Here is an 11,636-nt window from a genome sequence, read left to right as displayed (position 1 = left end):
ACCCATACTCCAACACATATAACCCTGGATGGAGAGACCACCCCAATTTTTCATGGTCTCAAGGATTCCAACAGAATGGACCAGCAGCTCCAGCTCCACCAATTCCTCAAAATCCTCCAGCCTCTCAGCCCCCATTTAGACCATACAATCAAAACCAGAACCACTCTCAACCTAGACCATGGGAGGATGCATTCCAGAATTTCAGGAATGTTACTCACTCCACGATTGAGCAACAGAACCGCACCATTGATGGACTACGAAATGAGTTGAGAGCAGGCTTCAACTCACAAGCTCAATCAGTTTCAAGCCTCGAGAAGATGGTGGGACAACTTGCTTCTTCAGTTCAGACCTTGGCAATGACCGTTGAGAAAGGTAAGTTTCCAAGTCAACCAGTGCCTAATCCTAAAGGAGTACATGAAGCAAGTACCAGTTCACCACAGCAGCATGGAGAGATCAAAGCAGTAATGACCTTGCGAAAAGGAAAGGAAGTCGACAACAAAGTGGAGATGCCGGTGACAAAAGAAAATCAAATTGTACCTGTGAATGTTGAGGACTCATCACCGGAGGAGAAAGAAGAAACTAACCCACGAGAATATGTTCCCAAAGCTCCATTTCCTCAAAGGTTAGCTAAAGGAAAGAAGGGAAAATCCACAGGTGAGATTCTTGAAATCTTCAAACAGGTAAGTGTTAACATCCCTTTGCTTGATGCTATTAAACAAATTCCATCTTATGCCAAGTTTCTTAAAGACCTTTGTACTAAAAAGAGAAATATGCATGTTCAAAAGAAGGCTTTTTTAACAGAAAACGTTAGTTCTATACTCCAACATAAAATTCCTTTAAAATGCAAAGACCCAGGCTCCCCCACTATCTCATGTAGCATAGGGAACCACACAATTGAGAATGCTTTGTTGGATTTAGGAGCTAGTGTAAATCTGTTACCTTATTCAGTGTTTGTGAAACTTGGACTTGGAGAATTACACCCAACTCCAGTGGTGTTACAGCTTGCAGATCGGTCCACGAAAATACCTCGTGGTATTGTGGAGGACGTGCTTATCCAGGTAGACAAGTTTTATTTTCTTGTTGATTTCATTGTAATTGACACTCAACCAATACAGGATTCAAGGAAGCACATCCCCATTATTCTAGGCCGACCTTTCTTGGCAACTGCGGATGCTCACATTCGATGCAGGACTAGAAATATGCAGTTGTCCTTCGGCAACAAGACTATGGAGCTGAACATCTTCAACATTGCCAAACAACCTCACAGTGCAGATGATGGAATTGTTGATGTGGATTTAATTGAAGCATTAGTTGATGATACTTTTGTTTCAAACCTTAGTGATGATCCTTTACAAACATGTTTAACTCACTTTGGTTTGGATTTTGATATTGACAGATCGGTCGATGAGGTCAACGCCCTGCTTGACTCAGCACCATCTATGGACACTAATAAATGGAAGTCAAGAGTTGAGCAACTAGCACCATCAGAGAAGCAACTCATTCCATCATCAGAATCACCACCGAAACTCGAGCTCAAACCATTGCCCAACACTTTGGAATATGCGTTTTTGGGAGAAGAAAGTACTCTGCCGGTAATCATCTCATCATCCCTAAATGACGAACAAAAAGGTAAGTTGTTGGATGTTTTAAAAGAGCACAAAGAAGCATTAGGATGGACCATAGCAGATATAAAAGGTATAAATCCAGTAGACTGCATGCATTACATTCACCTCGATGAAAATGCTAAATCTACTAGGGAAATGCAACGTCGGTTAAATCCTAATATGAAAGAAGTTGTTAGAACAGAAGTCCTTAAGCTATTAGATGCTGGTATCATTTACCCCATTTCTGATAGTTCATGGGTTAGTCCTGTACAAGTTGTCCCCAAAAAGTCAGGAGTCACTGTAGTTACCAATGCCGATAATGAATTGATACCCACTAGAGTGACTACAGGATGGCGTGTATGCATTGATTATAGGAAGTTGAATTCTGTCACACGTAAAGACCATTTTCCTTTACCATTTATTGATCAAATGCTTGATAGATTAGCAGGTCATGAATTTTATTGCTTTCTAGATGGCTACTCAGGATACAATCAGATCCCCATAGCACCAAAAGATCAGGAGAAAACTACTTTCACTTGCCCTTTTGGCACATTTGCATATAGGAGAATGCCATTTGGATTATGCAATGCACCTGCTACATTTCAACGATGCATGTTGAGCATTTTTTCTGATATGGTTGAACGATTCCTTGAAGTCTTTATGGATGACTTTTCTGTCTTTGGCAACTCGTTTGATCAATGTTTACATCATCTAACACTAGTTCTGCAGAGATGTATCGAGAAGAACTTGATCTTAAATTGGGAGAAATGTCATTTTATGGTAAAACAAGGTATTGTTCTCGGTCACATCATTTCGAGCAAAGGTATTGAGGTTGACAAAGCCAAGGTGGATCTCATTTCTAATCTTCCTCCACCCAAAACAGTCAGAGAAGTAAGATCTTTCCTTGGGCATGCTGGTTTCTATAGACGTTTCATTAAAGATTTTAGCAAAGTTTCTAGACCCTTATGCAACTTACTTGCTAAGGATGTACCTTTTATCTTTAATGATTCATGTCTTATGGCGTTTGAAAAATTAAAACAGTTGTTGACATCATCACCCATCATTCAGGCCCCGAACTGGAGCTTACCATTTGAACTCATGTGTGATGCATCTGATTATACAGTAGGAGCAGTATTAGGACAAAGAGTTGATCGAATTCCCCATGTTATTTACTATGCTAGTATGACATTGAATGATGCACAGTTAACTATTCAACTACTGAAAAAGAAATGCTAGCAGTAGTGTTTGCATTGGAAAAATTTCGATCTTATCTCATTGGTTGTAAAATAATTATATTCACGGATCATGCTGCTCTTAAATATCTTCTCACAAAGAAAGATGCAAAAGCTAGACTAATTCGTTGGGTGTTACTTTTGCAGGAATTTGACTTGGAATTCAAAGATAAGAAAGGGACAGAAAATGTTGTGGCGGACCATCTCTCTCGTCTCCATTTTGACACAATTATAGAACAATTACCATTAAATGAGTCATTTCCAGATGAACAATTAATGAGTGTGGAAGTATTACCTTGGTATGCTGATATAGTTAATTATCTTGTTACAGGTAAACTTCCAGAGCATTGGACCAAGCAAGACAAGACTAAATTCTTTGCAGAGATAAAGAATTTCTTTTGGGATGACCCGTATTTGTTCAAGTATTGTGCTGATCAAATTGTTAGACGATGTGTCCCAGAAAATGAAATTCAGAATATTCTTTCATTCTGCCATGAACAAGCTTGTGGAGGCCATTTCAGTGCTAAGAAAACAGCGACTAAAGTTTTACAATGTGGTTTCTATTGGCCAACTATATTTCGAGATGCTTACACTTTCTGTTCTTCATGTGATAGGTGTCAACGAATGGGGAGCATTACACGAAGGAACATGATGCCACTAAATCCAATTTTAGTGGTTGAGATTTTTGACGTATGGGGTATCGACTTCATGGGACCCTTTCCCCCGTCTTTTGGCCATCAATACATATTGGTTGCTGTTGACTACGTATCAAAATGGGTAGAAGCAATTCCATGTAGGACCAATGATCACAAGGTGGTGATAGCATTTTTGAAAAGCAACATTGTTTCACGCTTTGGATTCCCTCGAGCAATAATCAGTGATGGTGGTGCCCACTTTTGTAACAAAGCATTCAAAGCTCTTTTGACAAAGTATTCAATCACACACAAAGTGGCAACCCCATATCATCCGCAAACTAGTGGCCAAGTTGAGATATCCAATCGAGAAATAAAGCACATATTAGAAAAAACGGTGAGGCCAGACAGGAAAGATTGGTCATTAAGACTTGATGATGCATTATGGGCATATAGAACGGCTTTCAAGACCCCAATTGGGATGTCACCCTACAGGCTAGTGTATGGAAAAGCTTGCCACCTACCTGTGGAACTCGAGCATCGTGCATATTGGGCTATCAAGAAATTCAATTTTGACATGCAGCAAGCCAGCTCAGAAAGAAGATTACAGCTGGCAGAACTTGAAGAAATTCGCAATGATGCATACGAAAATGCCAAGATTTACAAGCAACGAATGAAAGTCTTCCATGATAAGCAAATTATGAGAAAATCCTTCACTCCAGGTCAGAAAGTGCTTTTGTTCAATTCTTGCTTGCACCTATTTCCAGGTAAGTTACGCTCTCGTTGGTCTGGTCCCTTTATTGTTCATACTGTTTTTCCACATGGGGCAATTGAAATTAAGGACCCAAAGAACGGTGTCACGTTTAAAGTTAATGGTCAAAGATTAAAGCCATATCTAGAATACCAACCACGTGGAGAAGACACCGAAATAAATTTGAGTGACCCACCAGATTTGAATTGATTTTTTTTTCTTTCTTTTCGTTGATTTGATTTTGTTTTCTTTCTTTATATTATTCTTTTGCTAATTGAAATTGTTTTTGCATAAGTGTGTTTATTTTACCATTAAGTTTTCTCTTATCATTGTTAATCATGAGTCTCATACTTAGACCGTTCCTCCTGAACATTCTTAAACCACTTCAACGTGTCAAAACTCATCTCAAAAGGCAGATTCAATTTTGTAAAACACAACGCATTTGGGCTCTACAACCACCAGAGTTAGTAGCCTATGTTGAGGGTTTAGAAAGCCAACTCAGAGACATTGAGAGAAGTGTTTACGACATCCAGTTGGAGCTTGAGGTAAATTCAATAAGAGGACGATTTTAATTTTCTTTGTGTGTTTTAATTTGTTTTTCTGTTTGTGTGCTTTAGTTTGTTACCCCGGTGAAGTGGCGGATAACGGTACTCCGTGACAATCAAGTCGGTTACTTCAGTTTCCCATAATAACTGATATTCTGAGGCGAAGGTATGGACAGAAACGAGATTCTAGCGAAGCTTCACAAGCGATTCCCTTCACTTCCTCAGAATGCCCTCCTTACGATCTATAAAGCTCGGTCCGAACGCATGCGATTACTCATGAGGAATAACATACCTGCTGACATCCGTTGGTTAATCGAGGCTAAAGTACGATCGGCAGGTGAGTTACCTCCAAAATTTATTGCATACATGCCTGGTTGTGGTAAAGGAAATTATGCAAGAAAACGACGAGCTCGAAGAATTTCTGTTGCTTGTCATAAGTGTGCCAGAATGAGTTGCAATAAAAACCCATGTTCTTTAGGAATGATATCTGATAACAGGGAAGATAAGATTCAATTCATTAGGGATGGCTTGAATAAGGAGTCATTGGATGATATCCTTTTGTCTCTTGAAACGCATCCCAGTGGATATGTGCAAGGAGCGATTCTCCAGTTATGGCCATTATTCCAGAAAGAGCATGCACGATATAGTCTCGGGAATCTGACTATAAACGACCCTGTTTGCCAGTTTATAAGAAAACTGGATAGGAAGCCTATCCTCGACCCATAGAGGGCGTTCAAGCCGTTTCTGGACGTAAAACCAGAGGAAGATGTGAGCCACGGTCGCAACTACCTGTAAATATCCTTTTACTTTATTGTTATTTTATTTCACTATTTTCTTATTGTTTGCATTATTGTCTTTAATAATTTTATTACTGTTTGCTTTTTCCTTTTTACTGTTTTCTTTTTGACTTGCGAGCCACGTGCTTTACGCGTTATTTGACACTGACATATTACCTCATACACAACCATGACCCACTATCACCAAGACTCTTAAATGTGATTTCTTTTTTGTCAAGCACTCACAAATTGTTTTCGAGAAGTATCACAATGGCAGCTACTCCCAATAGACAATTCAAGAACATTTGTGTGCTTTCTGGATTTACATATGGCAAACATAAAGAGTTCGTTGAGGCAGCCATAGATCTTGGTCGAAGCATAGCAGCGAGAAAATTACACTTGGTGTATGGAGGAGGTAATCGAGGGTTATCAAAAATGGTCTCAGAAGCAGCTTTTATCAGAGGAAGTCAAGTGTTCGGCATCATCCCAAGAGTCTTAAAACCATTGGGCAGTTCGTCTGACTCATCAACTGGAGAAGAGTTAGTCGTCTCAGGTATGCAAGAAAGAATAACTGAAATGCTTAATCATGCTGATGCTTTTATTTTCCTTCCAGGAGATCTTGCAACACTAGAGGCACTTATCACGCTAGCATCTTGGGCCCATCTGCACATCCACCAAAAACCCATCGGTTTGTTAAATGTCAATAACTTTTATGATGGCTTTATCGCATTTCTTAACCATGCAATAAAAAACTATTTCATTCCCGCTAATGTGAAAAAACTCTTTATTTGTGCTCACACTGCTAATGAGCTACTTGATCTGTTACAAGCTTATAAACCGGAGCCAGACCCCTGGACCTTTGTGTTGGAGCGCCCAAATAATAATGGTAACAGTAGCCGCAGTAAGAAGTACAAATTAGATTTAACTCTCCGCTTGTAAATATTATTTTCTGTGTTGCACCACCCAGGTGATGTCTTCTAAACTCTACTTCTTTCATTTCAAACATTGAGGACAATGTTTCTTTCTGGTTGGGGGGAGGGAATAGTCGACAATTGTGGAATTTTGGTTAAGTTTTTACTAATTTTTGTTGTAGAAACTAACTGTCGCTAACTTTTTGTGTTGAAGATGGCTGAATATGGAGTGTAGTGACTCTAGAAACGCATCTTCATCGTTTAAAAAAAAAAATTCAGACATTTTCTTTTTCTTTATTATGTGTTTATGTTTATTTTTCTTCTTTTTAATTTCTCCTCTATAAATATACATTTCCCAACTTTTGAGTCGAAGATGGCTGAATATGGAGTGTAGTTCCTCTAGAAACGCATCTTCTTTAAAAAAAAATAAAAACTCATTTTCGTTTTCTATCATTTTATGTGTAACTTTTCTAATTAGTTTTTATGCATCATTTTCACATTTCTGCATGCATATTTTCCTTTCATGTTTAGAATAGGTTGGGGGGTAGAATGTTGTTTAAAAAAAAAAATTTGTGTGATTTGTTTTAACATTGGGTGACATGATTAATTTTAAATTTTAGTATTTGTATTATCTTTGGTCTTAAGTGATGTTACATTATGTTTGCTACTCTACATGTTGATGTCGGAGACATATATGAGTTGCTTGAAGGAATGAACATGTCATAATAAGTACCAAGTGAGTTTTTGAGCCTATCATTTTTCTTGGAGAGTAACCCTTTTGCCCATTCTTTATACAGCTTAACAGTTTATTATTGTATACACGATCTCTAGATTTCTTTTGAGTTAACCCTTAATAAAAATTAAAAAAAAAAGAAAAAAAAAGTGTGTGTTGCTACATTTGGAGGCCCATCTAACTAGTAAATATGGAAGGTTATTTAGAGCCCTAAAAGACGATGGAAAGGCCATCTTTGATTCGTTTGAGCCTTTCTAGCCATCCCTTTTATTAAATATCCATAGTTAACCCTTTTGAGCCTTTAAAAAAAAAAAACATTTTCTTTGTCAACTTATCATCTTGACCCACTCCGATTTGGAGTATTACCCGATATCTTATAAGTTCCATCACCTATTTATGTTTGAGAAAATGTAAATAATTATGTTGTTCAGTGAAGTTATACAAAAAAAAAAAAAGCAAAAAAAAAAAAAAACAACAAAACAAAAGTTGTTGTTTCAAAAGAATAAAAATAACAATAATAGGTGAAATCCACCTTGCAACTTGAAAAAAAAAAATTCTCTGCATTTTTCTCAAACATACACTTTGTTTTCCTTATTTCCTTTCTTTGTTAACCATGTCCCTAGCCTACGTTACATCCTAATAAAAGTCCTTCCTGATTTTAGGGAACTATAATCTAAAGTAGAAGCTAGTTATATGGGCTAAAAAGATATAGTGGTGCATATAAAAAAAAAATAAATAAATTGGGTTGACTAACAATTTTTATTTGACTTGAGATCGTATTATTTTTAAGCTGAGGGCATATTTATTTCATCTTGGTGAGAGCATGTGTTATCACTTCTTCATTATTTTCTCTCAATTACCATTCATTGGAGTGACTATTTTTATTGGGTTTAATTTCTTTGTGAGAGTGTCACTACTTCCAGTGAGATTTTGGGGTTTGACATGTCATTCTTGAAAGTAGCTATAACAAAGTCTACTGGGCTGATTCATGTGGATGGTTGATGTGGGTGTGATGTTACTTTAGACTGGAGATAATGCTTATACTTTTATTTAATTGCTATCATTAATCTGATTGAATAAACATGAGTGTTTCTAAATTTAAAAAAAAAAATCATTTTGAATTTGAATTTTATTTTCGCTTCATTTGCTAGGGACTAGCAATAAGCTGGTTGGGGGGTGTGTTGAGTGTTAGAAAATGCATATTTATAAAGGAGAAAACCGTCATTTTACATTTCAAGTCTTACTAACAACCCTTACTTTTATGTATTTAACCTTCTTGTGATTTAATTACATGTGTTTTATTTTAATTAAGTATTTTATGTATTTAAGGGGCATTATAGTCATTTCACAATAAAGGAGAAATCAGACGGCAAAACGGACATCACTTTTGAACTCAGAACGGTCAAAAACCTTAGGAGGAGCATAAAAGGAAAAATGGCACTATTCACATGTATGGTACTATTCACGTGTACGGTACTGTATACGTTACTGTTCACGACACTGTTCACATAGACGGATGATGACGTGGCATTGACCGATGTGAAATACTAACTAGGCAACCCAAGAGGGGGGTGAATTGGGATTTTAAAAATTATCCTAGGCAAACCACACAACAATTTAATCTATTGCCTTAATCAAATTGAAAACAATAAATTCAATCATGAACAATATTAAAAGAGTAAGGGAAGAGAAAACAAACACAAGGATTTTTACGTGGTTCGGCAATCCCCGCCTACGTCCACGCCTCCAAGCACACCGGGCTTGAGGATTTCACTAAGCTAGCCTCCCAAGGCTTCAAACGCTTACAATTGACTTCCAAGGTGTCAATGGACCTTTACAACAAGAGATTATCCCCAATCTCTTAACCCAAGTGTATCCCAACACTTACAATCACTCAAAGTAGAAGATTACAAATTGTTTTTCTCTCACACAATATTTAAGATTACAAATCAATGCCCAATGTGTGAATAGATGAAGAGAGAATGTGTTTAAAGCTCAATGAAGATTGTATTCTCGAATATAAGCTCAATGATTGTGTTGTGATCAACCTCCTTTGAATTTGAATGAGCTTATTTATAGTTAGAGCTGAAAATCTAGCCGTTACAAACTGTCGGACAGAAAACGGTTCGCCGTTAACCATAAACAGTTAGCCGTTTTGGTTGGTCAAAGTTACCGTTGGGCCAAATTTCAAATAAACGGTTAGCCGTTTAGGCTTACCCTTTCGCCGTTAATTTCCAGAAACCTGCAAAACAAATTTGGTTTAACCGTTCTTACTAAACGGTTCAAGGTTAGCAATCTGGAAATAATCGGTTAACCGTTTTAAGTAAACGGTTCACCGTTAGTTTGCAGAATCATCATTTTAACAATACTTTGCAGAACATGCTTTCTGGAAATTATCGGTTAGCCGTTTTAAATAAACGGTTAGCCGTTTTAAATAAACGGTTAGCCGTTTGCTACAGTGATTGCTACAGTGAAAGTATTTTCGAAATTTACAGTTTGACCCCAAAACTTTATAAAACTATATTACGGCCCAAAACGTTATGAAACTTTGCACATAGGTCCAATTTCAGAATTTCTAAGTAATGCTTTGTTAATCCCAAAACTTTCTGAAATTATGGTATAGCCCAAAATGCTATGACACTTTTCAAATAAGTCATTCTCCAAAATTTCAAGCAATACTTGTTTATTTCAAAGTTTTCAAAATGTTTCAATTAAACCATAAACTTTGAAAAACAACCAATTTCATAAAATCATTTTTCTATTAAATATGAAACATTTATAATGTGAAAATAATGATTCATTTAAAAAGAATGAAAACAATCAATTTCATAAAATCATTTTTCCATTAAATATAAAACCTTTATAATGTAAAAATAATGATTTATTTAAAAAGAATAAAAACAATCTAAGCTTAAAAGATATATCATTCTTAATCTTGTTTGTTATCATCAAAATCAATATTATGGAAACATATATGTTAACAATCTCCCATTTTTTGATGATGACAAACATTTCATGTATTTAAAGAATGATTCCACAAAAATTATTTGAGCTTAAAAAATATATCATTCTTAATCTTGTTTGTTATCATCAAAATCAATATTATGGAAACATATATGTTAACAATCTCCCCCTTTTTGATGATGACAAACATTTCATGTATTTAAAAAATGATTCCACAAATTACTCCCCTAAATATAATCTGCTCTTACAATTTGCCAATTAGCGAAGTTAATGATTTAAATACATGGATTTTTCTCCCCCTCATCATCAAAAAGAAAAACTTAATTGGCAAAGAAAAAAAAAGTAGCAAATTTTTTTTTTTATAAATTTAAAAACATGTATTCTTCTCCCCTTTCATCATAAAAAAGAAAACGTTTTTATAAATTTAAAAACATGTATTCTTCTCCCCTTTCATCATAAAAAAGAAAACGTAAAGGAAAAGAATAAAAGTAGCAAATTTGTTACCCATGTTGTTTGAGTAGAAATTTTGAAAGAATCTCCCCCTAACAACAAGCATTACCTCAAATACAAGATTAATAATATTACTCCCAAATTATTATAGATCATGATAAAAGCCAACTCCATACACAAATAATCACACCAAAATATCATGTCCCATTATTCCATTAATTACCAAATCAACAACTCATAATATGAAATTATCATATAAAACACCCATGTAATCAAATCGTCATCATATCTCAAAATCATCAAAATCATCATCATAATCAAATATCAATTATCAAAACAATTACTTAAAATGCATATTATTCTCCGTCTTTTGATAACATCGAAATGATATATTACTTTGTCTCCCCCTTTGGACAAAAAAAATCAAAATGCATATTATCCAAAATCATATTATATGCTCCCCCTAAATATATGGCCAATTAAAAATTTAACCAAAAAGATTTTATCTAAAAACATATCATATTTGTCTCCCCCTATCAATCATCAAGACTTCAAATCAAGCATATATAATTATCAATTATCAAAATCATCAAGAAATCAAATTATTCCAAGTTTATGCCGAATTTTTGAAAATTACTCTTCGCAAAGAGGTTTTGATTTGTTTACCAAATTGGCATGCATATTATCAACTATCCAAGCTCCATAATTATCAATCACATTTTATAAATAAAGACAACTAAACACATCAAAGATCTAATGTGACATTTTAATAAAAAAAAATCTCATATGCTTAAAAATATCGAAGTATATGAATTTCTCCTTTTTTTCGATATCATTTAAAGCAAGTTATGCATATTTAACAATGCGTCAAGAAAGCACAAACAAAAATGTATCCATTCACCAATCATAGATTCCATAAGATCAAACTTCATCAAATACAATGGAATCATCAAAGCACAAATTTTATCATCAAAACTTAAGCAAAGCATAAGTACATAATGGCAGTATATAAATCATCAAAATCAACATATGCCAATA

At 35.4% G+C, this 11,636-nt stretch overlaps 1 pseudogene; it reads left to right on the top strand.

The window, feature by feature from the left end:
- LOC112096373 overlaps positions 1 to 11,636 on the top strand; it is a 108,460-nt pseudogene that overhangs the window by 89,546 nt on the left and 7,278 nt on the right.

Source organism: Citrus clementina, unplaced genomic scaffold (genome assembly GCF_000493195.1).
Source record: "Citrus clementina cultivar Clemenules unplaced genomic scaffold, Citrus_clementina_v1.0 scaffold_8, whole genome shotgun sequence".
Lineage (NCBI taxonomy): Eukaryota > Viridiplantae > Streptophyta > Magnoliopsida > Sapindales > Rutaceae > Citrus > Citrus x clementina.
This window is presented reverse-complemented; position numbering and strand designations above follow the sequence as displayed.